The sequence below is a fragment of the Bubalus bubalis genome, chromosome 13 (genome assembly GCF_019923935.1).
Source record: "Bubalus bubalis isolate 160015118507 breed Murrah chromosome 13, NDDB_SH_1, whole genome shotgun sequence".
NCBI lineage: Eukaryota > Metazoa > Chordata > Mammalia > Artiodactyla > Bovidae > Bubalus > Bubalus bubalis.
The window spans coordinates 68,256,832-68,283,212 of record NC_059169.1 but is presented as its reverse complement, the minus strand read 5'-3'; the positions used below and the strand labels follow the sequence as shown (position 1 = coordinate 68,283,212).

Below are 26,381 nucleotides of genomic sequence, written 5' to 3'. Positions count from 1 at the left end.
CACTCTGGGCAGTGTTGCCTGGCGAAGGAAATGGCAACCTACTCCAGTACTCTTGCCTGGAAATCCCATGGATGGAGGAACCTGGTAGGCTGCAGTCCATGGGGTCGCGAAGAGTCGGACACGACTGAGCGACTTCCCTTTCACTTTTCACGTTCATGCATTGGAGAAGGAAATGGCAACCCACTCTAGTATTCTTGCCTGGAGAATCCCAGGGGCAGAGGAGCCTGGTGGGCTGCCGTCTATGGGGTCGCACAGAGTCGGACATGACTGAGCGACTTAGCAGCAGCAGCAGCTGGGCAGTCTTGGAGGCTTGGGGCGGTGGAAAGCTTTCCAGAAAAGGCTGTAGTGGTGTTAACATTTCATTTGTGGGTTTTTCTCACCTGGCAGGCTATTTAGACACAGACAGCATCCCTTAATGACTCACCTGCTCACTGTTTAGGTTTCCACCAAACTTTGCTTCCCATTCTCTGTAGCGTGAGAAAGGGGCGTGGCATTAGGCTGAGGCTCTAGAGCTCCACCCACTCCCCTTTTCTGATACTGGAATCGTTGGACCAGGTGAGCCCACCTGCAAGGTGTAAGGGAGACCTCCTGCCCCATACTCCTATTAAATACTCAGGTCTCAGGTACCTGTGTGTCTGCATTATCAATCCCTTCCTTTGTGTTTCCCTTCTTCCATTCAATTAAAATTAAAATGCCCCAGGGAAGTAGAACACTGAATGTACGCTAATGTGAACAGCCATTTACAAACCCAGCTTCTCTTCTGGTGTCAGACTACATATATGGGCATTGATATGGAAGGGCCCAGAAGGTGAGTAGTAAGAAATGTCAAGGCCAACACCTCTTGCTTCCCCTTTTCTTGGGCCTGGCCCTCACTCTCATTCATGCAGCCACTTACGTGCCTTTGTACATCCTTTACTACTTGACAAGCACGTTCACACCTGCCAGCTCATGTAACCTTCCTCACAACTCTATAGGTTGACAGGGAAGGTCCATAAACCCATTGCACATGTGAAGAAAGAGACCTGGAGAAGCAGAGGGACTTCTGGCTGCAAGCAGCAACCAGAAGGTCCAGGAAGAGAACCCACATTGTCTGCCAGTTGGTCCCATTCCTCTTCCAACACAGCCCGGGTTATAGGATGTGGCTTTAGACCAGTTCAGCCAATGATAGTGTCAGAGCTGGATGAGCCTTAAAGTGCTTGGGGACTTCACTGTGGTTTGGGGTGGTGTTCCAAAAACACGAAGAGAAGAGGACAGAGTCCCCTTGGGTGTGCTGAGCAGACATCCAGGTACCAGGAGAGTGGGCTGACTCCATGAGCAGCTTCCATGGCTCCGTATCACTGTGGGAAAGCTGGGGTTCCTTGGAAGGCCGCTGATCCTCAGGAGTCAGGGCCAGGGCACTGGGATCCGCCTTCTCCTTTGCCACACACCCAGACTTGCATCCTCAGGTCTCAACAGGCAAAGATGTCAGTAAGCGGAGGGAACAAGACGCTGGTGTGAAGACAAGGGAGACAGCTAGGGACCCTCACTGTGACTGAATGGATTGAGAGCAGATTAACACTGCTGGCGGAGAGTCTGAGGATGAATAATCAACTGGTGAGTAGGCAGAAAACTGAGCAAAGGGAAGAAAGCGACTGTACAATAAAGACATGTGCGGAAAAGGAAAAACCACGGTAGAACACTACACGCTCAGCTATGACTAGCATTTACATAGTTAAATATAAATACTGATTGTGATCTAACCACAGTTACAATGCACAATATTGGAATAAGAGGAAGGATGGGAAATCGGCTTTTTTATTGTGGGAAGTCAGGCTTCCCAGGTGGCGCTAGTGGTAAAGAACTCACCTGCCAACGCAGGAGATGTAGAGATGCGGGTTCTTCCCTGGGTGGGGAAGATTCCCCAGAGGAGGAAATGCAACCCACTCCAGTATTCTTGCTTGGAGAATCCCATGGACAGGGGATCCTGGCGGGCTACAGTCCATGGGGTCACAAGAAGTTGACATGACTGAAGTGACTTAGCATGTAGCATATATTAGTCCAACACTGAAAATGCAAAAAGCAGCGACAGAGCATATTATTTACAGCAGTGTTTCTCGTACTTTAGCCAATATCAGCCACACCCTCTCTCCAGCAGCCCAGAACATCTCTCCTTCCTGGAACTTGAACTCCTTAGTGACTCACCTCTGGCACCTGTCACACCTGGAATCGGGAGGGTTCTCCTCCCCTCAGCCTTCACCTTTGCTGACAGGCTCACACTCATCCTTCAGGATCAGCCTGTATCACTTGCCGTGATCACCTTCCTGACCCCGTCATCTGAGTGGGGATCCCTCTGGGTGTCTCTCACCGCTGAACCCCACCTGGCACAGCACTCACTGGTCACAGGGGCTGTCCTCGCTGACTTTTTTGCCTGAATCCTCCAGTAGACTATAAAGGTTAAGAGGGCAGAGACAATGCATGTCTGAAAGCTCTGTGGCTGCCCTGAGATCCCAGGATCCCAGCACCTTAGGAATACCCGTCTCATGCTTGGAGAATTTCTCACCTTGTACGAGAAGATCAGAAATGTATTTCCCAGCCTCCCTTGCAGCCAGGGCTCAGATATGCGACCCAGGCTTCACTCATCACTTGCATCCATGCCAGACTTCAGTGAAGAAAAGGAGGCCAGGCAGAGTCATTGTGTGACAGTGGCAGGAAATGAGTTCTCAGAGGCAGCAGGGCTGAGGTCCTGGCCAAAGGGTCCCTGCCTGGGACAGTGGCTTGAGCCTCAGGCCCAAGCCCAACTGCAAGGGCCATAGAGAACTGTGTTCCCGGCAACATGCCTAGCTGTGTAGCCACTAGCCCCACTTCCCTGACTGTTGGGGAGGTTCTGTAAGCAACCTGCTGCTGCTGCTAAGTCACTTCAGTCGTGTCCGACTCTGTGCGACCCCATAGACAGCAGCCCACCAGGCTTCCCATCCCTGGGATTCTCCAGGCAAGAACACTGGAGTGGGTTGCCATTTCCCTCTCCAATGCATGAAAATGAAAAGAAGTCGCTCAGTCGTGTCCGACTCTAGCGACCCCATGGACTGCAGCCTACCAGGCTCCTCCGTCCATGGGATTTTCTAGGCAAAAGTACTGGAGCGGGGTTCCACTGCCTTCTCCGCTGTAAGCAACCTAGTATATTTCAGTAAATACTCTGATAAACTAGCTCGAGTGTGTTTTGTTTTTTAACTAAGTATCAGGACAAGATGGAGAGTAACTGTCCTGCTTTAGGCTTTATTCCCAGTGCCTAGCAAATCTTGGGCACTAGCTGCTGCTCCTGCTAAATCACTTCAGTCGTGTCCGACTCTGTGCGACCCCATAGACGGCACTAGCACTGAATACCTATTTAAGGATACAGATGAATGAGTGAATGAATGGATGAGAGAGAGCAGGTCCCCTGGATTCAGTGCCCCGACCCCTGGCTTCCCTGAGGGGAGGCATATGCATGGCGGTATATGCTTCCAGCCCTGCCCCTTCCCAACTAGGAACCACATATCCAGGCCATGCAACCCCAGTCCCCAAGGGGAAAAAGGACAAACAGCTCCTGTTCTGCAGAGAATAGCACCCTGAAGACATATGACGATCTCTTTCACCCCAGAGAAGGGGAAATCATATGGGTGACTTCTCTCACTCCTGCAGGTGGGTACAAGCACACACCACCACTTACTCTTCTTATTTTTAAAATGAATTTTTTATTTTATTTCCTATGTATTTATTTTAATTTTGACTATGTTGTGTATTCATTATAGTACAAGGGCTTTCTCTAGTTCTAGCGCATGGGCTTAGTTGCCCTGAGACATGTGGTATCTTATTTCCCTGACCAGGGATCGAACCCACATTCCCTGCATTGGAAGGCAGATTCTGAACCACTGGACCACCAGCGAAGTCCTGTTTTCTTTTTTATTTTCTTTGCCCATTGTGAGCCCCTCAGCTGGAAAGGCTGGTTTTGCTCATGCTCAAGGACTGTGTGGTGTGTGCATGCCTCACTCCTCCTCCAGGTCTGAAATGAGCTTTGGGGAACACAAAACCATGCTTAGCAACAGCCTGCCTGGGGATCGATTGCTAGGGGGGTCACTGCACACCACGATGTGCTTTTTGCAGAACTCAGAGCTGGTTGCTTAGCAACGAAATGAGATGCTAGTTTAACTAGTTCTAGATCTACGTTTTCCTAATCAACACAGGGAAAAGACCCGGCCAGCCTTGAGAAGAGAGAATGCTTGTTCATTGTGGGTGAGCGCTCACTCTGCTTTAAAAGTTGGCCAAAACTTTAGTGACTACACAACAACAAAGCACTACCCACTGCGTTCGTTACAACTCAGTTAATCCTCACCACAACCCCCTGAGACGGCACCAGCATTAGCTTCATTACAAGTGAGGAAACTGAAGCACATGGAGCCCAAGGTGATGCAATCAGTAAGAGGTGTAATGGACATTAGAACCCAGATTGTCTCTGCTCCAGAACCCAAGCTTTTGTCAACTAAGTTAAAATGCCCCCCTTCCTTAGGCACTCCCAGATGCCTCTGCCTTAAAAACAGTTAAGGCAGAATGGACATTCTTCAGCTACGTAAAAAGTTAAGCTGCAGGGACTTCCCTGGTGGCATAGAATCCACCTGCGAATGCACGGGACATGGGTTCAATCCCTGGTCCAGGAAGATTCCAAATGCCACAGAGCGACTAAGTCCATGCACCACGACTCCCGGAGCCCATGCTCCTAGAGTCTGTTCTCTGCAACGAGAAAAAAGCCACCGCAATGAGAAGCCTTCACACCTCAACAAAGAGTAGCCCCTGCTCACCGCAACTAGAGAAAGTCTGAGCGCAGCTACAAAGACCCAGTACAACAACAACAAAAAAGTTAAGCTGAGTTTAACATACTCCTTCCATCTTAAGAACACTCATCAGTGAATGACCTGGCTTTGATAGCCAGCCACCCCCCACCACGCCCCGCATGACACATCACAAAGAAGATATTCTAATGACAGTTCCTTTGACTCTCCACTCACGTCACTCTCCAAACCTGGCAGAATATCAACCAGATTCTAATGTGACCCAGGGGACACTCTTAGCCCCAGTGTCCCCAGCGGGTCTGACCTGGTTCAGGGTGATGGGAGGCTGTGACTCGGGTTGAGGAGGCGTGGGGGGCAGTCTGGCTGAAGAGAGAGAATTGGGAAGAAAGAGCGCCCTTGCGGGAGTTGTTAGCCTGGGGTGACCACACCCCTCTCCAATGCCCACAATCTCCTGGTGAGACTCACCTGGCACCCAGGACACCCTTACTGAAAGCCCCAGGGAACAAGACATGTCTCTTTCTCCTCTGCCACAAAGATCCATTTAGACCCTACTCCAAAACCTCAGCCTTTTACCTTCCACCCTGCCCTTCCTGCATCCTGGGTGTTCAGGCCAAGGCACTTCTGTTCTAGCTACTTTTCGGCATCTGCCTTTGATCCGCTGGGCGGCTGCCTCCTAGCCCAGGTCTCCTTTTCTAAGTTGGAGCTTCTTTACCTCTTTTTCATCCTCAGCCCCTTTCCCTCCTTCTAGTTTGTTCTTTGCAGCTCTCCTGGGTTGGGAGGTGAGGGGCTCCTAGAAAGAAAGAGGCAGGTGGGCGACCAGGCACCACTTGTTCTCTTGGGTTTTGGAACATCTCCCACATCCTCCCTAGATTCTACCATCTCTTCCCAAATTCTGTTTCCTTTTAAAAGTCCCTTGGGTTGAATTTTCCCTTGACCTGTGGTCAGCAGCCCATTGTTGTCCCTCAGGCAGGGGACCAGGGAGCTGTGAAGTCATTTCATTAGCAATTGTGTCACAGTTTGAAACTAAGTTTAACCATGAGGACGAGATATCCCACTACATTCTTAATGATCATTACATATGTAGCAACTTACATTACAAAGATTATCCTGTTTGTGTCTTGGGTGATAACCCAGTTAACTTTTCACATCATTTGCATTTATTTCATTATTTACTGTTAAATTTGCATGTCTGATTCTATTACTGTGTTGTCTTATATCTTCAAGTCCAAAATTGAGTCACTGGCTGCAAAGTGGCTTGTTGAATGCAATGTGATGGAATGGAGATGACGCTTTAGAGAAAACAGGTGGTGAGAAAGTGGGTTATGGAGGCCATGGAAAAATCAGTGTCTAAATTTGATATTAGATATTGGAAAGCAATTAAAGGTTTTTGTCTGTTTGCTTGCATGTTTTTTTATGTGAAAATTTCTTTTTCTATTTATAGTCCCAACCAGCTTACAGGAGATGGGATTCTATCAAAAAGCAACATTTATTGGCAGAATAATCTGGCGATATAAGACAGCAATCCTTTGGGATGCTAAGAGGAAAAATCATCGGAATTCTTAGCTGGCAGTAGCTCTAGAATTTCTGCTCTTCAGGGCATTGGAGATTTAATTGGCACAGAGCCCAGAAGCTAAATCCCCTTCTTCCAGCCAAAACTTGTCACCCACCATCGTTTCTAGAGCTAAACTGAGAGGCAGGCAGGGAGGAAGAGATGGAAGAAAGAATGAAACACAGGCTGGCTCTTTTTGACTGGGGCTGTATGACCCGTCTCTACTCACACTGTGTGGCTCAGGACCTCAGAGTAATATATGTAAAATACCAAACACATAGCAGTTCCTCAATAACTGTCTACTCCCTGCCTTTTCTCCCCTCTACTTCATGTAATATGCCCCATTACTGAGAATCTGCCTGGTCCATCTGTTTCTTCAGCTCCTTGTGCAGACCGTGGCTGATAGTAAGTGCTCAGTAAATGTGTGTGTGATAGAATAAGCCATAATTTGCTAACACTTCTACCAGCTTTGAACCTTAAGTTGGTTTTAAACTCTTTTTCTTTATCAATATCACTATAATGAATATATTTGTTCCTATTTTGAATATGGACTCAAGGAAGTAGAAATAGTGGGTCAAGGGGTAAGTTTCTCCCAATTATTTTCCTATGTGTCTGTATTAATTGATCATTCTGCCAGCCTTGTATAAATGGCATTGGTTTTTCTACCTTCTCATTAACTTTGGGTATTTCCATTAAAATAAAAAGATGCAAATGGGTGAAAATGGGACCTTATTCTTTATTTTAAATTTGACTTGTGAGACTGAACATTTCCTAATGCCTGTTTACTAGTTTTATTTCCTCTTTTGTGTGGGTTGTCAGCTCACATCCTTTGTTTATTAAACTACAGGATTTTAAGCATTTTTCCTATCAATTTGTACATTTACAGGCTAAAGATATTAACTCCTATTTTGCTTGCCGCAATTCTTTTTCCACTCTGCTGTTGACTGTGTTATTGAAGTTCTGCTGTATGATTTTATTTCTGCTTTACCATGGTCAATTTTAATTTTTAAAAAGCTTGCAGTTGTATTTTTTTTTCTGGAAAATTTACACTTAGAAAGTTTTTCTTCATACCCAGATTTGGTAAATATTCATTTCTATTTTCTTCTGGATTTTCTCCCTCCAATAGCTTGTTGTTAAGTGTGTAACTCTTGAATGTAGACGGAATTAAATTAGTATCTGGTGTATGGAGAGAGATCAGGGCCAGAGATATCTTTCTGAATTGCTAATTAGGAATTCCTTAACAATGTATTAAATAACTCTTCCTACCTCTACGTGAAGCCTCCTTTGTTATATACTAAATTTATATGTAATATGATTTTTGTGTCCCTTCTTTCTACTTAACGTTTTAATGCATTGGTCAGAATTTCCAAAAGGACATTATATAAAAATGGTAACACTGGGCTTCCTGGGTTAGTTTTTGGTACTAATAATGGGCTGATTTGAATTTACTCAGAGATCCTGGGAATTTAAGGCCTAGAGTGAACCTCCTTTAGCTAGGCAAGAGAGGCCCAGTCACAAGACCCACAGATCACAAATACCAGCTGACAAAACTGTTATTATTATCTCTATCTTGTTAGAGATTTTTGAGCTTTGTGACTGCTTTGGTCACAGTGAGACCAGGTCACAGGAGAGGAAGTGCTGAGCAGAACTGGGCCTCCCAGTGAGATGATAGATAGATAGGCTCCAGGCTGGACATTTACGACTTAGCCTCCTGTTTGCATTTCCTGAGAGGAAAGGTAGGTGGGCCCCAGCTGAGGAATTTACAATCAGCCTCCTGTTTACAAATAGACAGTCCTTGTTTCTCGTAAACATCTCAAGGTAATAATCATGGCAAGGACGAAAAGGGGAAAAAAAAAAAAACTGAGGAAAGGATTAAGGGATCTCCCCTTCTCCCCTTTTCATGTGCAGAAAGACTCCATGTGGGCCAAAAGTCGAGGGATAATGCCAGGCCATGATGAGTCCCGCTCTTCCCAGCAGCCTTCATTTCAAGATCCATCTTGGCTGAGGGGTGCGTGCACACCCGAGGGAGGGTCCTGAGACAAATTAACCAGGGTGGGGACAAAGCAAGACGAGTGGCCTGAGGGAAGAAAAAGACCCGTAAAACTGCACCCTTGTAAAGGACTTAAACTTCCCAAAGACGTGATTCTCTCTCTCTGAGCTCGCCCACGCACCTTTCCACATGAACTTTTCTTTTCAATAAACTTCTTACTTGACTCTTTACCTTTTGTCCCCTTGCCTGAATTCATTCTTGAGTAGGCAAGCAAGAACTAAGGACTCCAGCCCTAACTTCTTGCCCCTGCAGTCCAGAGGTTAGGACTCCCGATCCGGGAAACTATGACCTTGCTTCTAGCTACCGCTCACTGCTGCTTGCTGCAAACTACCCTTTAGTGCTGTGGGTGTCCGAAATCACCAGGACAGGAGCTGGTGAACACTTCAGCCTTGGTCTAACAGAAGAGAGTCTGTATAGGGACTTCCCGGGTGGTCCAGTCGTAAAGAATCTGCCGTCCAATGCAGGGGACTCGTGTTCAACTCCTGGTCATGGAACTAAGATCCCACATGCTGGGGAGCAACTAAACCCCTCGCCACAACCAGGGTCTGTACGCCACAGTGACCGATCCCACAGAACACAACAAAGATTCCGCGAGCTGCAACTGAGGCCTGACACAGCCAAGTGAAAATAAGATACAGAGACTGTGTAAAGGCAAGAGGTCTTGGCAAGAGCATCTCCCGATCACGTGGCCTGAGAAGCAGAGCAGACCAGCCCGGGGCACAGAGAGAAGCGGAATGAGAGCCAGGGACACCGACCCCCACTGGTTTCTGGTCCCTGACGGTCCATGTCTGGGCTGCTCTATGAAATGCTCTGCAGGCCTCATAAGACCTTCTCCTTTTTTACTTAACTTAGTTTAAGTGATTTCTATTTCCTGAATCTGAAAAAGGTCCCATGGAACAAGACTCACCTTCGTGAGCGACCAGAGGTTTTGCTGTCTCCACTGTGGACCCAACGAACTGGGTACTGCAGCTGTTGGCAGAAGCAATCCATCAAACGAAGGCTTGGGAACATTGCCGAGATGACTCTAAGGAGTTCCTGGATCCTCTGAACCTGCAAACGGAGGATGCAATGATCAGAAAATTCTAAGATTCAGAGGAAGCCTTGGAACATGGGTGACGTTGTGATGTTTTTGTGTGTGTGGTCAGTCGTGTCCGACTCTTTGCAACTCCACGGATTGTAGCCCACCAGGCTCCTCTGTGTATGGAATTTTCTAGGCAAGAATACTGGAGTGGGTTGCCATTTCCTTCTCCAGGGTATCTTTCCAACCCGGGGATCAAACCTGTGTCTCTTAAGTCTCCTGCATTGTCAGGCAGATTCTTCACCACTGCGCCACCTGCAGTGAGTGGCACATATAAACGCAAATGAAAAACATGTCCTTCATAGTCTCACCACCCACACCCCCACCACACACACAATCCTTCTCTTTCCATCAGGAATTTTGGGTCACCTGTTTTGTGCCAGATGCTAAGGAAGGTGAGGCAAATTTTTGTATGTACTAAGAGAATGCTTTGCAGGGGGGAGCTTTGTAGTGTGGAGCAGGGTCATTTAGCCCAACAAGGGCATCAGGAAGGTCTTCCTAAAGAAGCAAAGGAAATAAGGGGGAAACAGGGCATCAAGTCCTTATGGATGCCTCAACTGACAGCCCCACTGACAGCACCGAGTCTGATGCTCCATCCACCCTCGTGGCTTCAATGATTGTGCGGTGAAGTGGGCATGGGTAGTCAACAAAGTCGTTTCCAAGCTTTCATTTGATTTGAGAACACTAGTAATAGATGGAGGAGGCAGTGGCACCCCACTCCAGTACTCTTGCCTGGAGAATCCCATGGACAGAGGAGCCTGGTAGGCTGCAGTCCAAGGGGTCGCTAGAGGCGGACACGACTGAGCGACTTCACTTTCACTTTTCACCTTCATGCATTGGAGAAGGAAATGGCAACCCACTCCAGTGTTCTTGCCTGGAGAATCCCAGGGACGGGGAAGCCTCGTGGGCTGCCGTCTATGGGGTTGCACAGAGTCGGACATGACTGAAGCGACTTAGCAGCAGCAGTAATAGAACAGGTATGGGTAAAAAAATAGAGTCTGTAGTGTTCATGGGTGCTTACTTCTGGAAGGCAGTAGGCAGCTGCAGTAATTTCAAAGTTGCTAGATTGTTGACTTTTAAATTCTTCCACCCAAAACAACTCTAAGCTAAGCTGTGAACAAAGAAGAACTGAGAATCACTCGAAATACTTGAAGAGACTGCTGTAATTAGTATCCTCCTTTCTGGATGTTATTACTCTGAGGCATGGGTTTACAGTAGTAAAACATTTGGAAAGAAGAATTTGTTGGTTTTTAGAACCTGATTGGGATGTCCAAGACATTGAGTAATGAGGGAATAATTTCTTTTTTAAGTAATATTTTTTGTTGTACAAAGAAGACTCTTGAGAGTCCCTTGGACTGCAAGGAGATCAAACCAATCAATTCTAAAGGAAATCAACCCTGAATATTCATTGGAAGGACTGATGTTGAAGCTCCAATCCTTTGGCCACTAATTCGAAGAGCCAGCGCATTGGAAAAGACCCTGATGCTGGGAAAGAGGGAGGGCAGGAGAAGGGGGCGACAGAGGATGAGATGGTTGGATGGCATCATCAACTCCTTGGACATGAGTTTGAGCAAAGTCTGGGAGATGGAGAAGGACAGGGAAGCCTGGTGCGCTGCAGTCCATGGGGTCACAAAGAGTAAGACATGATTGAGCGACTGAACAACAACAACAAAGAAGAAGCAAAGGAAAAAGTCAGCCGACACTCCACCTCTGCATGGCAATCCTGCTCTAGTGAAAAGAACAACAACACAGTCCTTCAGAACGCGGGCAAGTGGGGAGACCTAGAAACAAACTAACCACAACAGACCCTTCCTGGACCAAAAAATAGAGTGGGAGGGAGAGAAACTGGGGGCAAGAGATTAGATTTGGGAGGCATCCTTCCCTACCGCTCCCCCTGGGTCCTGAGATAGAAGGAATCTCAGGTCAGCATGAACTTGAGTTCATGAAGCCCCCAAGAGAAGCCTGATAAGCAGCCAGAGAGAGGACGATGCTGGTAAAGGAGGGTCTCCTACAGATTCCCTTCTGTGCATGTCGTGCCTTCCGGCGTGCAGGTGAGGGCCCAGAGGAGGTGTCACTGGGGCCATGTCTCTTTCAGGAGGGCTCTGACATGGCAAGTGGGGAGGTCACTGTTCACGCTTGAACTTTAGTGATGGGCCAGTGCTTGGGGAGCTCGCTGGCCTCCATAACCCAGTGGTCATTTAGCCGCCGAAATCAAAGGAAGACAACCCCACTCCCAAACCACTGTGATGTTCTTTCTCTTCAATCTTCTTGGAAATTTCTATCCAGGAAGGAAATTTACCAAAGGAAAAACCCTGATATCTGTTTAGAGTTTGTAAACCACTTTCAAATTGATTCTTTCATTTGATTCTCTCCCACAAAGCCTTGTCTAGTGCATTGGGATCACTTGACTCAGCTAGCAGACTTAGATTTGCCAAAGGGTACATAGATGGTAAAATTTAGCAATTTTTGCAGCAAGCCTAAGTTGTGTTCTTTCTGTCTCCCAACAGTTTTGCTAAAGAGTTTGTTATTTTATTGGCTGCCCCAGAGCAGGAGTTTATAAAGCTTGCTTGGCAAAGGCTCAGGGATTCCAAGTCTGCGCCCGAGGGTGCTCGGGTGGGGAGGGCTGAGAAGGTGTTGGGGTGCTGGCCCTGAGGTATGTGTGTCTTGCATTGTGTGTTATTTTCCGCAGGAAGACGCCATTTGCAGAAAGCATTCTGCAGTGGTCTTATTAACTTTCAAATCCCCATCTTCAAGTCCTTAATAGATGCTCAATTAACATGCTTGGAAGGAATATTTGGAGGGCAAGAGGGTGAGCTTGATCATCGTTGTTGAGGAGTGGAGCAGTGGACAGTGAATGGAATGGATCTGAAAATAAAAGCTTTGTAAGGGCCATGATTAAAAAAAAAAAATCTGTAAACTTGGCTTAATCAAACTGAAAATTTGGTGGATCAATTACATAATACAGAAATCATTTTTAGGGATTTAGCTTTCACCCAGCAGCAATACAGTCTCTCTCTCTTTTTTTTTAAGGATAAGCAACATCTTATTTAGTCAAAGCTGTGGTTTTTCCAGTAGTCATGTATGGATGTAAGAGTTGGACTATAAAGACAGCTGAGCACTAAAGAATTGATGCTTTTGAACTGTGGAGAAGTTCTTGAGAAGAACGTCTCAAGAAGTTGTAGAAGACTCTTGAGAGTCCCTTGGACTACAAGGGGTTCAAACCAGTCCATCCTAAAGAAAATCAGTCCTGAATAATCATTGGAAGGACTGATGCTGAAGCTGAAACTCCAATACTTTGGCCACCTGATGCAAAAGAACTGACTCATTGGAAAAGACCCTGATGATGGGAGAGATTGAAGGTGGTAGGAGAAGGGGACAACAGAGGATGAGATGGTTGGATGGCATCACCAACTCGATAGACATGAGTTTGAGCAAGCTCCGGGAGTTGGTGATAGACAGGGAGGCCTGGTGTGCTGGAGTCCATGGGGTTGCAAAGAGTTGGGCACGACTGAGTGACAGAACTGAACTGAACATCTTATTTTTGTTCCCAGAGGTAGAACGGGGTGAAGGAAATTTGGGTCAAGGAGGGGAGCTGAGAGACGATCCTTCCCAACCTCATCTGAGTCCTATAGCAGCAACCAGCTCTGGGGAAACTAAGGAAGAACAGAATTAGTCTTGGGCTTCCCTCGTGGCTTAGCTGGTAAAGAATCCACCTGTATTGCAGGGGACCTGGGTTTGATCCCTGGGTCAGGAAGATCCCCTGGAGAAGGGAATGGCTACCCACTCCAGTATTCTTGCCTAGAGAATTCCATGGACAGAGGATCCTGGAAGTGCTATAGTCTATGGGGTCATGAAGAGTCAGACACGACTGAGTGCCTAACACTTTCAGGATTACACTGAGATGCTTGGGAAACTGGGATCTTTTATTCCCATAAGCCATCTATTGATCTATTGGTTTGTGTCCACTGAAGCCTGGAAGCAGGAGTATCCAATCCCCAGGACTCTGCATTCTTCATCCCCACTGTCATCTCGGGCTTCCCAGGTGGCCCTAGAGGTAAAAAACCTGTCTGCCACTTCAAGAGACCCAAGAGACATGGGTTCAATCCCTGGGTTGGGAAGATCCCCTGGAGGGGGAAATGGCAACCCATTCCAGTGTTCTTGCCTGGAGAATCCCCATGGACAGAGGAGCCTGGTGGGCTACAGTCCATGCGGTCACAGAGTCGGATACGATTGAAGCAACTTAGCATGCAGCATTTACAGTCATCTCAGGGACATCCACTGAACCCTCTGAGTACCTGAGTACACCAGACTTCCAGGGCAGGGAAACAGCCTGCCCAGGTAAGCAGTTCACCTGCCTACTCACTTTCAGACACATCTGTGTTCCCCTGTTCCCCTCAGATTGCTGGGGGCTGGTCGAATTCCTGTACCCATGCCTTTCATTAGATTGGGCCATGAGAGGCGTAAGTGAATGATGAGAAGAATTTGCTATACCCCAGACCATCCTGCCCTCCACCCTTTCCAGCCTTGCCTTGGGTGGTGGCTATACCTCTGGCAGGGACCACTTGTCCTCCTTGGACCCAGGTCTGCCTGGTAGCCCCTGCCCTGCTTCCGCTGCTCCCTCCACCACCACCATGGCCTTCCCTCACCCCAAATTGCAGCTCCTGCCTGGCAGCCAAAACCCTGGGGTCCCCAGGCAGTCCCTCCCATATAGCTCCAGCTTCCAGCTCCTGGGGTCTGAGGACTCAATCTCCTCCCTTTGTTCCTCCAGCCCTAGGAGTGGTAGCAGTTTCCTGAAGCTGTTAATCTCTGGGTTATCTCCCCTGTCACTACCCGTCCCCAACTTCCCCTCAACCCCTTTCAGCACTTGCAACCCCATTGTAACTAGCCTGCTGTGTTAATTCCTTCTCCTAAACTCTCTGCCCTGGGATCTGCCTTCTTGACTGCTCCCAGACTAAAAACACAGCTTTAGCATAGTCAATGGGCACATGCTAAGTCACTTCAGTTGTGTTCAACTCTTTGCAACCCTATGGATTATAGCCTGCCAGGCTCCTCTGTCCATGGAATTCTTCAGGCAAGAATACTGGAGTGGGTTGCCATGCCCTCCCTTCAGGGGATCTTCCTGACCCAGGGATGAAACCCACGTCTTTTATGTCTCCTACACTGGCAGGTGGGTTCTTTACCACTGAGCCACCAGGGAAGCCACAGTGAGTGTTCCCAGCTAATCTGTTCATCTCTCTTTCTATTCTCTGACAAACAGTGAAATTCCACCCCTCCTTCTCTTTGAATTGTAGGCACACGCTCAGTAAACACCCACTCATCTTGCGTCGTGATTGAACACCCTGGCAGGGGCTCTGCACCCAGCTGCCTTTTTCCAAGGGTCCACAGAAGGGAAGGCCACTAAGGAAGACCTTTGTAAAAACTATTTATTTATTTATTTATTTTTGGCTGTGTTGGGTCTTCATTGCTGTGCGGGCTTGTCTCTCATTATGGTGCACATGGGCTTAGTTGCCCTGTGGCATCTGGGATCTTTCCTGACCAGGGATAGAACCCATGGCTCCTGCATTGGCAGGCGGACTCTTTCTTCTCCACTGAGCCACCAGGGAAGCCCCAGAAAGACCTTCTTGAGTGGAGGTTAGCTTAACATGCTTTATTTGCATTACTCAAACGTTTACTTAGGGGATCAAGAGAGTTTAAACTGTATCTGTTGTTTTGGCCGTCTAAAAAGAATTTGTTCGTATTAAATGCATCAAAAGCTCTGTCTGCCTCAGTAAGAAAGTAGACACAAGAAAGGATCCCAAGTCAGAAAGTTTTCCACAGGCAGAAGAATCTGCCTGCCAATGCAGGAGATGCAAGAGACGTGAGTTCGATCCCTGGGTTGGGGAAGAGTCTCTGGAGTAGAGAATGGCAATCCACCCCAGTATTCATACCTGGAAAATTCCATGGACAAAGGAGCCTGGCAGTCTACAGTTCATGGGGCTGCAATGAGTTGGACACAACTGAGTGACTGAGCGCACACAAAGACAGACTAAGAAGAGGTAAAAGGTTCCATAGGTGCCAGAGAAGACATCAGAGTCCCGGGTCAGAGACAAAGGACTTTATTACTCATGGCATGGCAAGCAACATAAGCTTCAGGCTCGAGTTGGTCCCCTTGTTCCTCAAGTACTTCAGGGAAATACGCAGTGGCCCAGGCAGATACTGAGCACACAGCGGGTTTATGTTACAGCAGAGAAAGCCTGAGTTCAAGAAACCCACATCTTTCAGAGGGACTGCAAACTGACCTACCCAACGTTGAGACCAGAGAGAGACATTATCTTCATTCTCCCAGATACCAAAAAAAATCTGCCCCCTGCCCTGGAAGGAGACACTATTTCTGTCTCCCAAGGCAATCTGCTTTATAATCTTCTGTAAAAAAGATAGTTGAAAAGATAGTCTGATGAGAAGTACAGTACTCCCAGCTCATAAAACATGTCAAAATACAAAAGACGTGTGGAGAATTTTCTCCTAATATGCTCCTGGTTAAGAATCACCAATGCAGGATATTGTTTCTAAATCTAAAGGCGGTTCATTTTTCAAACAATTAATTGACAAATGAGCTTTTTTCAAGATTAATTCATTAATTTGGCTGTGCTGAATCTTAGTTGTGGCATTCAGGATCTTTAGTTGCAGCATGCAAACTCTTAGCTGCCACATGTGGGATCTCGCTCTCTGACCAGTGATCAAACCCAGGCCCCCTGCATAGGGAACACGGAGCCCAAGCCACTGGGCCACCAGGGAAGTCCCAGTCAAATGAGCTCTTTTCATCCTGTATTATGAATTGTGCAATGGGCCACTGCCTTATGGTTGAGCTACCACAACACAAATCTAGTTTATTTCTGTATAAAAAATAAACACCAGGTTCAAACTTGCAGCTGTAGGAATACTGTGAGGGTTAAATGAAACAATACATGCAAAATGTTGGCACACAGCAGGCAATAAAATTTAGTTCTTCTCTCTCTTCTTCTACGCTTTGCCCGCTTCATGGCCTTGCCTGAAACTGTCCTGGCTGTGCATCAAGAATAGCTCAGATTTATGTCTTTTTCCTGCTACTGGTGGCTCTGCTGAAAGGAGTGCATTGAATCCTTTAAATGAGTCCCAGGAGAGGCACCCAGCCTTCTAGAAGAGCAATCAAAATGACTGAGCAGCCGGCAACCTGTTATCTGTGATTTTATGAGCTGCCACTCACTTGACTCTCCCATTCCTCCTGGCTTCTTTTCCCACTTTCATCCCCACCCCATTCTGTTGGCCTTCTCAAGGCCACCTTCTAGAGACTGTTTACACTCTGTTCTCCACAGCCACAGCTCTTGTTTATTCACTCAGCAATGATCTGCAGACGACAGGATCTCTTATATAGAAAAGTCTAAGGAATTTCACTAAAAGAAATATCAGAACTAATAAGCGTGTAGAGTGAAGTGACAGGATACAAGATCAATACACAAAGATCAATGGGCATAGCCCATTTTCAAGGTATTGTGAAGAGTACTGATGCAGAAGGGGAGAATCTTGGACTTTATCTGCTGGGGAAAAGGATGCCATCATTAGTTGGGTTTCTTTCTTTTTTTTAAGCTGAATTCTTTTTTCTTTTTTAAGTCGTTATTGAATTTGTAACAATATTGCTTCTGTTTCATGTTTTGGCCTGTTGGCCAAGAGGCATGTGGGATCTTAGCTCGTTGACTAGGGGCAGAACCCATGCGCCCCTCTGCAATGGAAGGCGAAGTCTCAACCACTGGATCCCAGGGAAGTCCCTAAGCTGGGTTTCTGAATCTCCTCACTGGTAACCTTTGGACCGGATCATTCTTCACGGTAAAGGGCGGTCCTGGGCATCTCTGGGACTTGATGCCGGCACTTAGAATAAAAAATGCCTCCATTTGAAAGACAGTCTGAATAGAAGTGCAATGTTTCTTGACCTTGGTATTGCTGTTGCTTAGTTGCTAAGTCCTGTCCAACTCTTTGTGACCCTGTGGACAGTCACCCTTCAGGTTCCTCTGTCCATGGGATTCTCTAGGCAAGAGTACTGGAATGGGTAGCCATTTCCTCCTCCAGGGGATCTTCCCAACCCAGGGATCAAACTGGGGTCTCGTGCATTGGCAAGCAGATTCTTTACTGCTGAGCCACCTGGGAAGCCTGCCTTTTGATGTGGGAGAGGTCAAGATCACATCTGGTTGAGAATCCTACGAGAAAAGGGAGACACTGAGAAGCAATTGGCAGAGAAGATCCCACACAGAAAAAAAGTCAAGCTGAAGGTGGTTTGTGCAGGATGAGATTGTTCTTCTCTGGAGAAAAGAGCCATTAACAGGAGTAGGCCCTAGAAACAACAACTACAGAGCATCTGGATGCACTGGGACCACGGGCCTCCGCTCACCATGCAGGCTGTACCAGCCTCAGACCATCCCCCAGGCAGGGAGACGCTTTGCCCTCTTGAGACCCTTTTGTTCAGACAGCCTCTTCTTCAAAGTGTCCAAAGGAAAGCCTGGATTCCTTTTTAGCAACTCTCTGAGATTTTTTTTTTTCCTCTGGCTGGCAAGCTACTTCTGAGAACAGAGCAAGGAGGGGTAAATAACAGAGTCACCCCATCCTCCAAGCTGGGAAATGGAATCCTGAGGTGTAACCACTACCCCTGGTCCCCACTGGGTCCCTGTAAGAAGCCTCTGAGTTCTAGGAGATGCACCATGTGATCACAGGCTATGCATTTAAAAGACTGCACTCTGGTTTCCAAAGAAACAGGATATTACAGTGAGAGATTGTCCTCATTATCCCTGGTTAACATCCGTGTGCATCTGAGGACAGTGGCCCACGGCGCTGTGCTGAAGAGGGATTTAGCCAGGCTCAGCCTTCTTTGTGGGGGCAGTGTCACTTGCTGGGGTTCTCAAGCAGACAGGTGGGTGTCTAGCTCAGACTCTCAGAAGCAGAACAAATGACTCACCAGAATGAATCTGTGGCTGCACCTCAAAGGTGATTTGGGGTCTGGAGTTGAGAGCTAGCTTGGCTTTCCTCACGCTATGCATTGTTAAGGGACTGAAATCCACTCCCTGCAAGTGGTCGGCCCAGCTGGGGTTTTTGGATCAAAGGCTGGGCAGAGCTGTGGGCAGGCAGGCCATATCTGGGGGAGAGGTGGGGGAGGGCAGGGGCCTGTGTCAGAGCACTGTCCCTTGAACTCCTCAGTCTCTAAGGGGACTCTCTGAAGCATCTGATTCCAAGGGCAAAATACTCCCCCAATGAGCACAGCTGACAGAAGAGTGGGCAATGGGGACTGCAGTGATTCCCTGAACCCCCCACGTGAAGTAGGGGTGGGTTTGCAGGGTGCCATACACATTGGCTCAGTGCACTTCCTAGGGCCCCAGGCTAATACAGACACCCCAGTGAGCCCCTGAGACTCCAGAGCCTCAGTGCCCTCCTATGAAAACTAGGGAAATGACGCCTACAACATAAGGATTGTGAGAAAGAATATACAAAGAAGTGCTCCAGGGGCCCTAAAACGTGATATGAACGGTGGCTGGTATTGGCCCAATTCCACGTGCTTTACAAATGGCACTTTCATAATAAAGCATCTGTGCTTCTATGTGAGAAGTTACAGGATTACTTTACCGCCTAATGAGAAAATAAGAGCAGAGAGCCTGACCCCAAGGCATTCAAGCAGTTGGCAAACAGGCCCCGGGCTCCCTGGCAGAGCAGGCTGGTACATCCCGGGAGGCGGGGCATCAGCTCAGCGTTATGCCAACCCTCCCCTACACGTGCAGGAGGTCCCTGCGGTGTTGGTGGTGGTTGTTCAGCCGCTGGAAGGTAGTTTTATAAATAAAATTAAAATTTCTGTATTGACCTTTGCTTTATTGAAAAGCTGTTTACTTAGCTATTCCCAAGGGAGACAGACGGATCATGCTTTCCGGATTTACCCCTCTAGGAAAGGGCAGAGTGCCTCGCCGCTGCCTAACACGATCCTCAACCATCCCACATGCAGCTGAAACACACTAAGCCCACCCCCAGGAGGAGACCCAAGGTGCTCAGAAGGGCGCAGGGGCACAGCGAGCACCCCTCTTACCTGTCGGTCCAAGCAGTCCTGCTGCGCTCAGTTCCTGAGACTGCGCACCTCCGTGAACACGTGTGATGTATCGTTTTTCCCTGAGTTGTTGTCTCGGTGCACACGCACACACCTCCACTCACCCAGAGGGCTCGCTCCACCGGACAACGACCACAGCGCCCAGCAAAAGGTCCTTCACCTACCCGGTGTGTTGTCTCAGCTGCGCAGATCTTTGCCAGAAACCCATCAACCCCCGTCCGGGAGCAGGAGCGTCCTTGCTCATAACCTGCCAACCTCCCCTCTACCTTTAGCAGGAGCGAACACACATCTTGAAGTTAACGAGTCCAGAGATAAGAAGCCAAACTTGTGTATGCACGCAAAGGAAAAACCAGACGGAAGCCGCTGGAACCAAGATGGCGAGGAATCTGACCTGAAACTGACCCCATGTCTCATTATACGCTGATCTGCCTATATTTGCCTATATAAACGACATACCTACCTCTGGCCAGGACCGGACATTAAGGACCAAAACTGGATAACAAAGGGGTGGCACCCCGCTTCCTTGAAGAAGCCCTGCCCTTTCCCCCTCCCCATCACCCCCCCAGACTTATGCGTGTACCTCCCCATCACTAGCCTCACTCCTCCTCTTGTCTTTACTCTAAAATTAAGTAACGCTCGCCAGGTGGGTGGAAAGTTGATCTGTGAACTTAGTTCCCGCTTCTCCGTTCCTTGGCCACTTCCGTTTGTGCTGTGTTGAGCTTGGCTTTGGTTTCGGTTTCAGTTTCAGTTTCGTTTGTTCCTCCCTGCTCAGTCGCTGACTCTGCGACCCCATGGACTGTAGCCCACCAGGCTCCTCTGTCCATGGGATTCTCCAGGCAAGAATACTGGAGTGGGTTGCTGTTCCTTTCTCCGGGAGATCTTCCTGACCCAGGGATTGAACCCCATCTCTTGCATTGCAGGCAGATTCTTTACCCTCTGAGCCACCAGGGAAGCCCACTCTCTGCTGGAATCTAACAGAAAAAGAAGCCTACCCCACAGGGAAGCAGAGATCCTGGGCTGGGCTAGGGCCCAAGCAGGGGCTATATGACTTAATTTGGTACCAAATGTTCTATAATACATATGTATTTTTAATTTTTTATTAATTTGTTGGCCATGCAGTATGTGGGATCATAGTTCCATAACCAGGAGTTGAACCTGTGCCCACTGCATTGGAAGCTCAGAGTCTTAACCACCAGACCTTCAGGGAAGTCCCTGTTGTATATTTTTGCTTAAATATTCAGTTTCTGTGGTCCATGGTTTTTTGGTTTTTTTTTTTTGCAAGGCACCAGTTTGCCGCTCTGAGACTGAGACTGCACTGAGCTCTGACCTGACTGTGGACGATTCTACTAAACAAAAGTCACTTCGTGCCACTCCTCTGCCCGGATGCCACTGCTCACTCAGAGCAGCCCTCGGGCCCCTGCCCTGCTCCTTCCCACATTCCTGCCTCCCTGGCCTTCTTGTCTGTCCCTGAACACATTAAGTGCACTGCCTGAGCTCATGCATTTACCATTTCCTGCACTTGGGACCTGCTCCCCATCCCACTTCCCTCTGCCCCCACTGCCTCATTTCCTTCGTCTTTTTCCATCACCATCTGACCCACACCACAGATCTACTTGTACGTGAATTGTCTCCCCCTCCCCATCATTACATAAAGGCCCAAAGGGATGCAGTTCAGTGGCTTGTACTCCCAAGAGCCTGGACCTGTGCATGTGGCAGGTATTCAATTAATACTTAGAAATGACTGAATAAATGAGAGGGATACAGACCTCCTGTGACCTGTGTTCATGTTTTTTGTGTTGCTGCCTGTTACTGCCCTGCGAGCAGACTTCTCTGTCTGCTGTGGGGACAGCAGCCTCAGGTGTAATCTATTCCCTTAAAGGTCAGCACCAGCTGACCTGATACACCAGCTGTATATCCCTGACACAGCTCCCAGCCCACAATGCCTTCACAGGAAAGGGATCTCTAGCTAGAGGCTGGATGGGGGGAGAGGGGATTGGAAAGAGGGTTTCCACGCGCATCCTTTGGCCATACTTTAAAATAATCTCCCTTTAAACTTATCTTAAGAAATTTGTATGCAGGTCAGGAAGCAACGTTAGAACTGGACATGGAACAACAGACTGGTTCCAAATAGGAAAAGGAGTACGTCAAGGCTGTATATTGTCACCCTCCTTATTTAACTTCTATGCAGAGTACATCATGAGAAATGCTGGGCTGGAAGAAGCACAAGCTGGAATCAAGATTGCCAGGAGAAATATCAATAACCTCAGATATGCAGATAACACCACCCTTATGGCAGAAAGTGAAGAGGAACTCAAAAGCCTCTTGATGAAGGTGAAAGAGGAGAGTGAAAAAGTTGGCTTAAAACTCAACATTCAAAAAAAAAAAAAAAAACTCAACATTCAGAAAACAAAGATCGTGGCATCTGGTCCCATCACTTCATGGGAAATAGATGGGGAAACAGTGGAAACAGCGTCAGACTATTTTGGGGGGCTCCAAAATCACTGCAGATGGTGAGTGCAGCCATGAAATTAAAAGACGCTTACTCTTTGGAAAGAAAGTTATGACCAACCTAGATACCATATTCAAAAGCAGAGACATTTCGTCTAGTCAAGGCTATGGTTTTTCCAGTGGTCATGTATGGATGTGAGAGTTGGACTGTGAAGAAAGCTGAGCGCTGAAGAATTGATGCTTTTGAACTGTGGTGTTGGAGAAGACTCTTGAGAGTAGAGTCCCTTGGACTGCAAGGAGATCCAACCAGTCCATTCTGAAGGAGATCAGCCCTGGGATTTCTTTGGAAGGAATGATGCTAAAGCTGAAACTCCAGTACTTTGGCCACCTCATGCGAAGAGTTGACTGAATGGAAAAGACTCTGATGCTGGGAGGGACTGGGGGCAGGAGGAGAAGGGGACGACAGAGGATGAGATGGCTGGATGGCATCACAGACTCGATGGACGTGAGTCTGAGTGAACTCCGGGAGTTGGTGATGGACAGGGAGTCCTGGCGTGCTGTGATTCATGGGGTCGCAAAAAGTCGGACACAACTGAGGGACTGAACTGAACTGAAACTTATCTTTGTTCCTTCCTCCAAAGTTCCTTTCTAGGCAGGCCCCAGGTATAATCAGGTCCCTTCCAAGGAGCCTGTCCCCCCACACAGACTGGGTAGGTGCCCCCAGACCCTGGGCTTCCCAACAGAGTGGCATGGACCACACTGGCTCCTAAGCCACTGGAAGAAAGGAGAGCATCCCCAGGACCCCGTGCCAGGATGGCACATTTAATAAATACTTGTTGAATGAATGAGTGGCTATGTGAGCAAATGAAGCAGGAGAAATGCTTTGGATTCTGTAAAGCAGAGTGATGGGAATGATTATGAGAAAGATGTTCAGAGTTATAAAATCCACCCCTCCGGGCCCAGGGTTCTGGTCTGACGTTCAGAACTAACAGGTGCCCGTTAAACAAAGCTTTTCAGGGAAACAAATTTCCCTCTCTTCCTCCCTCTGGCCACAAAGGCTGTTGATTCAGACACCAAATTAAGAAATAGATGAGTAGACAAATTGCACTGCCGGGGCTTCGTCTCTGTGTTGTTACCCTGAAGCTAATGTTTCTGTGGATGCATTTGAGGTCATCTCCTCCCTCTGCTCTTGGTCTCCCCTCTTCCCCTAAAAGGCAGAGCCAGGGGGCTCAATCCATTGCCAAAAAAAAGAAAAAATCTGAGACATAAAATCCTGAAAAAATAACCAAGGAGCTAAGGAAAGTAGTTTGCTTTTACCTGTAGCATTTTGAAATTTGCAAATGATTTTTTAAAAGATTGTACTGGCTCCAAAGAAATGGGAGGGCTGTCCCCTAAAGGGGCAATTCAGCAGAATGAAACTTTGGAAATGACTGGAATTATATTGTCTGCCTGCTCTCTCTGCCACTGACAGCAAGTGCTCGGTGAGCAGGTTCTACATTTCTCTTTCTCCGGGTGTGCAGCTGCATTGCAGGGGTAGCTTCAAGTCACCCAAACCAGGCTGCACCCTGATGGGGAAGTCCTCTGGGCTACAGTGCCTAAGGCAGGGCCACCCCGTGTCTGCAGCCATTATAGCACGAGTCCCTCTGGGGCAATGCTGAAAAAAAAAAAAAGGGCTCCGGAGAACTAGGACATTTAGAAAACGCAGCCTGACTCTATTTGTTGGCATTTTCTCCCGGAAAGATAGCTTCCCTGATGGTTCAACGGGTAAAGAATCCGCCTGCGGTGCAGGAGACACAGGGTACTCCCGGGTTCGATTCCCGCGTCAAGAAGATTCCCCGGGAGGAGGGCATGGCAATCCACTGCAGTATTTTTGCCTGGAGAATCCCCCATGGACAGAGGAGCCTGGCCGGCTACAGTCCATGGGGTCGCAAAGAGTCGAACACAACTGAGTGATTAACACACTGTCCTGGAAAATGTATCTACGGGACAAATGTCTGAAGTCTCTGAAAAACAAAAAAATCACTACACATGCTCTAGACAACAAAAGCACGGGAGCATGCTGCCCTCAGGTGAGTCTGTGGTAATGAAGCAGCGTGGCTGTGATTTGGGGTGCGCGAGGGAGGACTGGGACAGGAGGAGAAGGCCAGCGGCTGTCAGTCTGCTGTACGGCTGCAAGCACATGAAGAGACACAGCCAGGCGAAGCGGACATCTGCCAGGGAACAATTAGCTGTGTCAAGCCCTGAGCCTCTGCTCCGCGCTCTGCAGGCTTTGAGATGCTTCCAGATGTCCCTGAGTTTCAACGCAGCATCTTACCACACAGCAGGAAGAAGGAAGCCAGGGGCACAAGCTGAAAAAAGTACCCACTTGATTACCAAGTTCAGCTTAGTCCAGGGATAAGAACCACTTCCAAGGAGCTATGGGGCCAACATTAGTAGGGTCATGGAACATATCATAGAACGCCTCGTTTAATCCCATAAAACCCTATGAGGTGGGTCACATTAAGCCACTTTTATAGGGCTTCCCTGATGGCTCAGTGTTAAAGAATCTACCTGCAATGCAGGAGACCCAGGTTTGATCCCTGGGTCAGGAAGATCCCCTGGAGAAGGAAATGGCAACCTACTCCAGTATTCTTGCCAGCTGGGTGGTAGAGGTCAGCCAGCTCATGTTCATCACAATGAAAATGCCACGGTTCACCTGCTCTCTTGCCTCTCTTAAAGCTGCATGCAGCATACAGGGCCAACCCCAAGGTGGAGAGGACCCTTAGATGTGCCTGTCCTGGCACCTGGAACTTTTGTGACAGTCCCTTGGTCCTTTTCCCCCTCAAGTCGTCTGCCACATTTAATGCACTGACATTTCTCTCCTCACACAAACTCTCACAGGGGATTCCCTGGCTGTCTAGTTGCTATGACTCTGTGCTCCCAATGCAGGGGGGTATGGTTCAATCCCTGGCCAGGGAACTAGATCCCACATGCTTCAACTAAGACCTGGTGCAGCCAAATAAATAAATATTTTTTAAAAGAAGCTTTACTTAAAAAAAAAATCTTTCTCAGTGTCTGGAGAATTCAGAAATACACACTGTATAAAGGGTGGAAAGATATGACGTCTGAGATTTTCTTTAAACCACTTCAGCCAACCAAACAAGGGGGGGAAAAAAGAAGAAAAGAGGAAACAGAAGAAGCAAATGTGGAAAAATCTCGACAGTTATTGAGTTCAAGGAGAGGTTCAGCCTGGGTGTAAGGGGATTCCCTGTGCTAGTCTCTGACACTCTTAAGCAGTTGACTTTTTTCATTACAATTAAAAAAATTTTTTTCTTTGCTGGAACTCCTGCTTACACATCCATCCTGGCTCTGTTCCTTCTCTTTCTGTACCTTCTCCCTTAAAAATGTGTTTTTCCCAAAGTCTTTGCTCACTTCTCCTGAGTCACAACTCTATGGGCTGGGCCTCCCTGTTGCTTTACCTGAGTTCTCTGTGAAGATGCCCTGACTCTATAGCTTCAGTCATATTTCAAATGTATGCATATCTATATCTATCTATATACATTCATATATATATATATATATATATATATATATATCGAGGGAGAGAACTATAACAAAACTCAAACCTATCAGCTAATCAGCACTGACATTTTGTCATGTGTTACGTTAGTCGCTCAGTCACGTCCTATTCTTTGCCACCCCATGGACTGTAGCCTGCCAGGCTCCTATGTCCATGGAATTCTCCAGGCAATAATACTGGAATGGGTTGCCATTCCCTTCTCCAGGGAATCTTCCTGACCCAGGAATTGAACCTGGGTCTCCTGAATTGCAGGCGGCAGATTCCTTACCATCTGAGCCATCAGGGAAGCCGTATTTCCTTTGTATTTTTAGAATCAATGTTTTCCAAATGTCATTAAAGATCCTAACACCATAACACACCTCTCAGACTCTCCAGACCCACCTCTATTCCTTGTCTCCTCAGAGAAAACCCCTGTTCTGAACCCAATGTCTCCAGACTATGTTTACACTTTGACTACATAAGCCTGCAATCTATGGAACTGTTTTGTAAATTTACAGAAAGCAAGTTCACTGTCTGTGTTTGTAACTTTTTTCCTTCCACATTGTGCTTACCAGGTCACCCATATTGATACAGGAAGCTCCGGTTCATGCACGGTGAATGCTGCAGAGTATTTCAGTAGATGACACCGCACAGCGTTTCTCCTTATTCCCCTGTGGATGGACATGCTGGCTGTTTCCCGTAACACAGAGCAGCAGTGACTGTCCCGAAGGTCTCCTTGTGTACACATGTAGAAGCATCCACTTTCCACTGTGCGTCACGTACCAACGGCCCTTTAACACGTTACGGTGCTTGTTTGCTTTCCTTA

General features: G+C 47.7%; 1 long non-coding RNA gene across 1 annotated transcript; it reads right to left on the bottom strand.

Moving 5' to 3' along the window:
• Nucleotides 1-226: 226 nt before the first annotated feature.
• LOC102391723 lies at nt 227-26,381 on the bottom strand. The gene is made up of 3 exons (XR_326984.4): nt 26,128-26,381; nt 9,309-9,451; nt 227-2,043 (listed from the first exon to the last, which is right to left on the bottom strand). It is a non-coding gene; the product is annotated as an uncharacterized LOC102391723 (long non-coding RNA).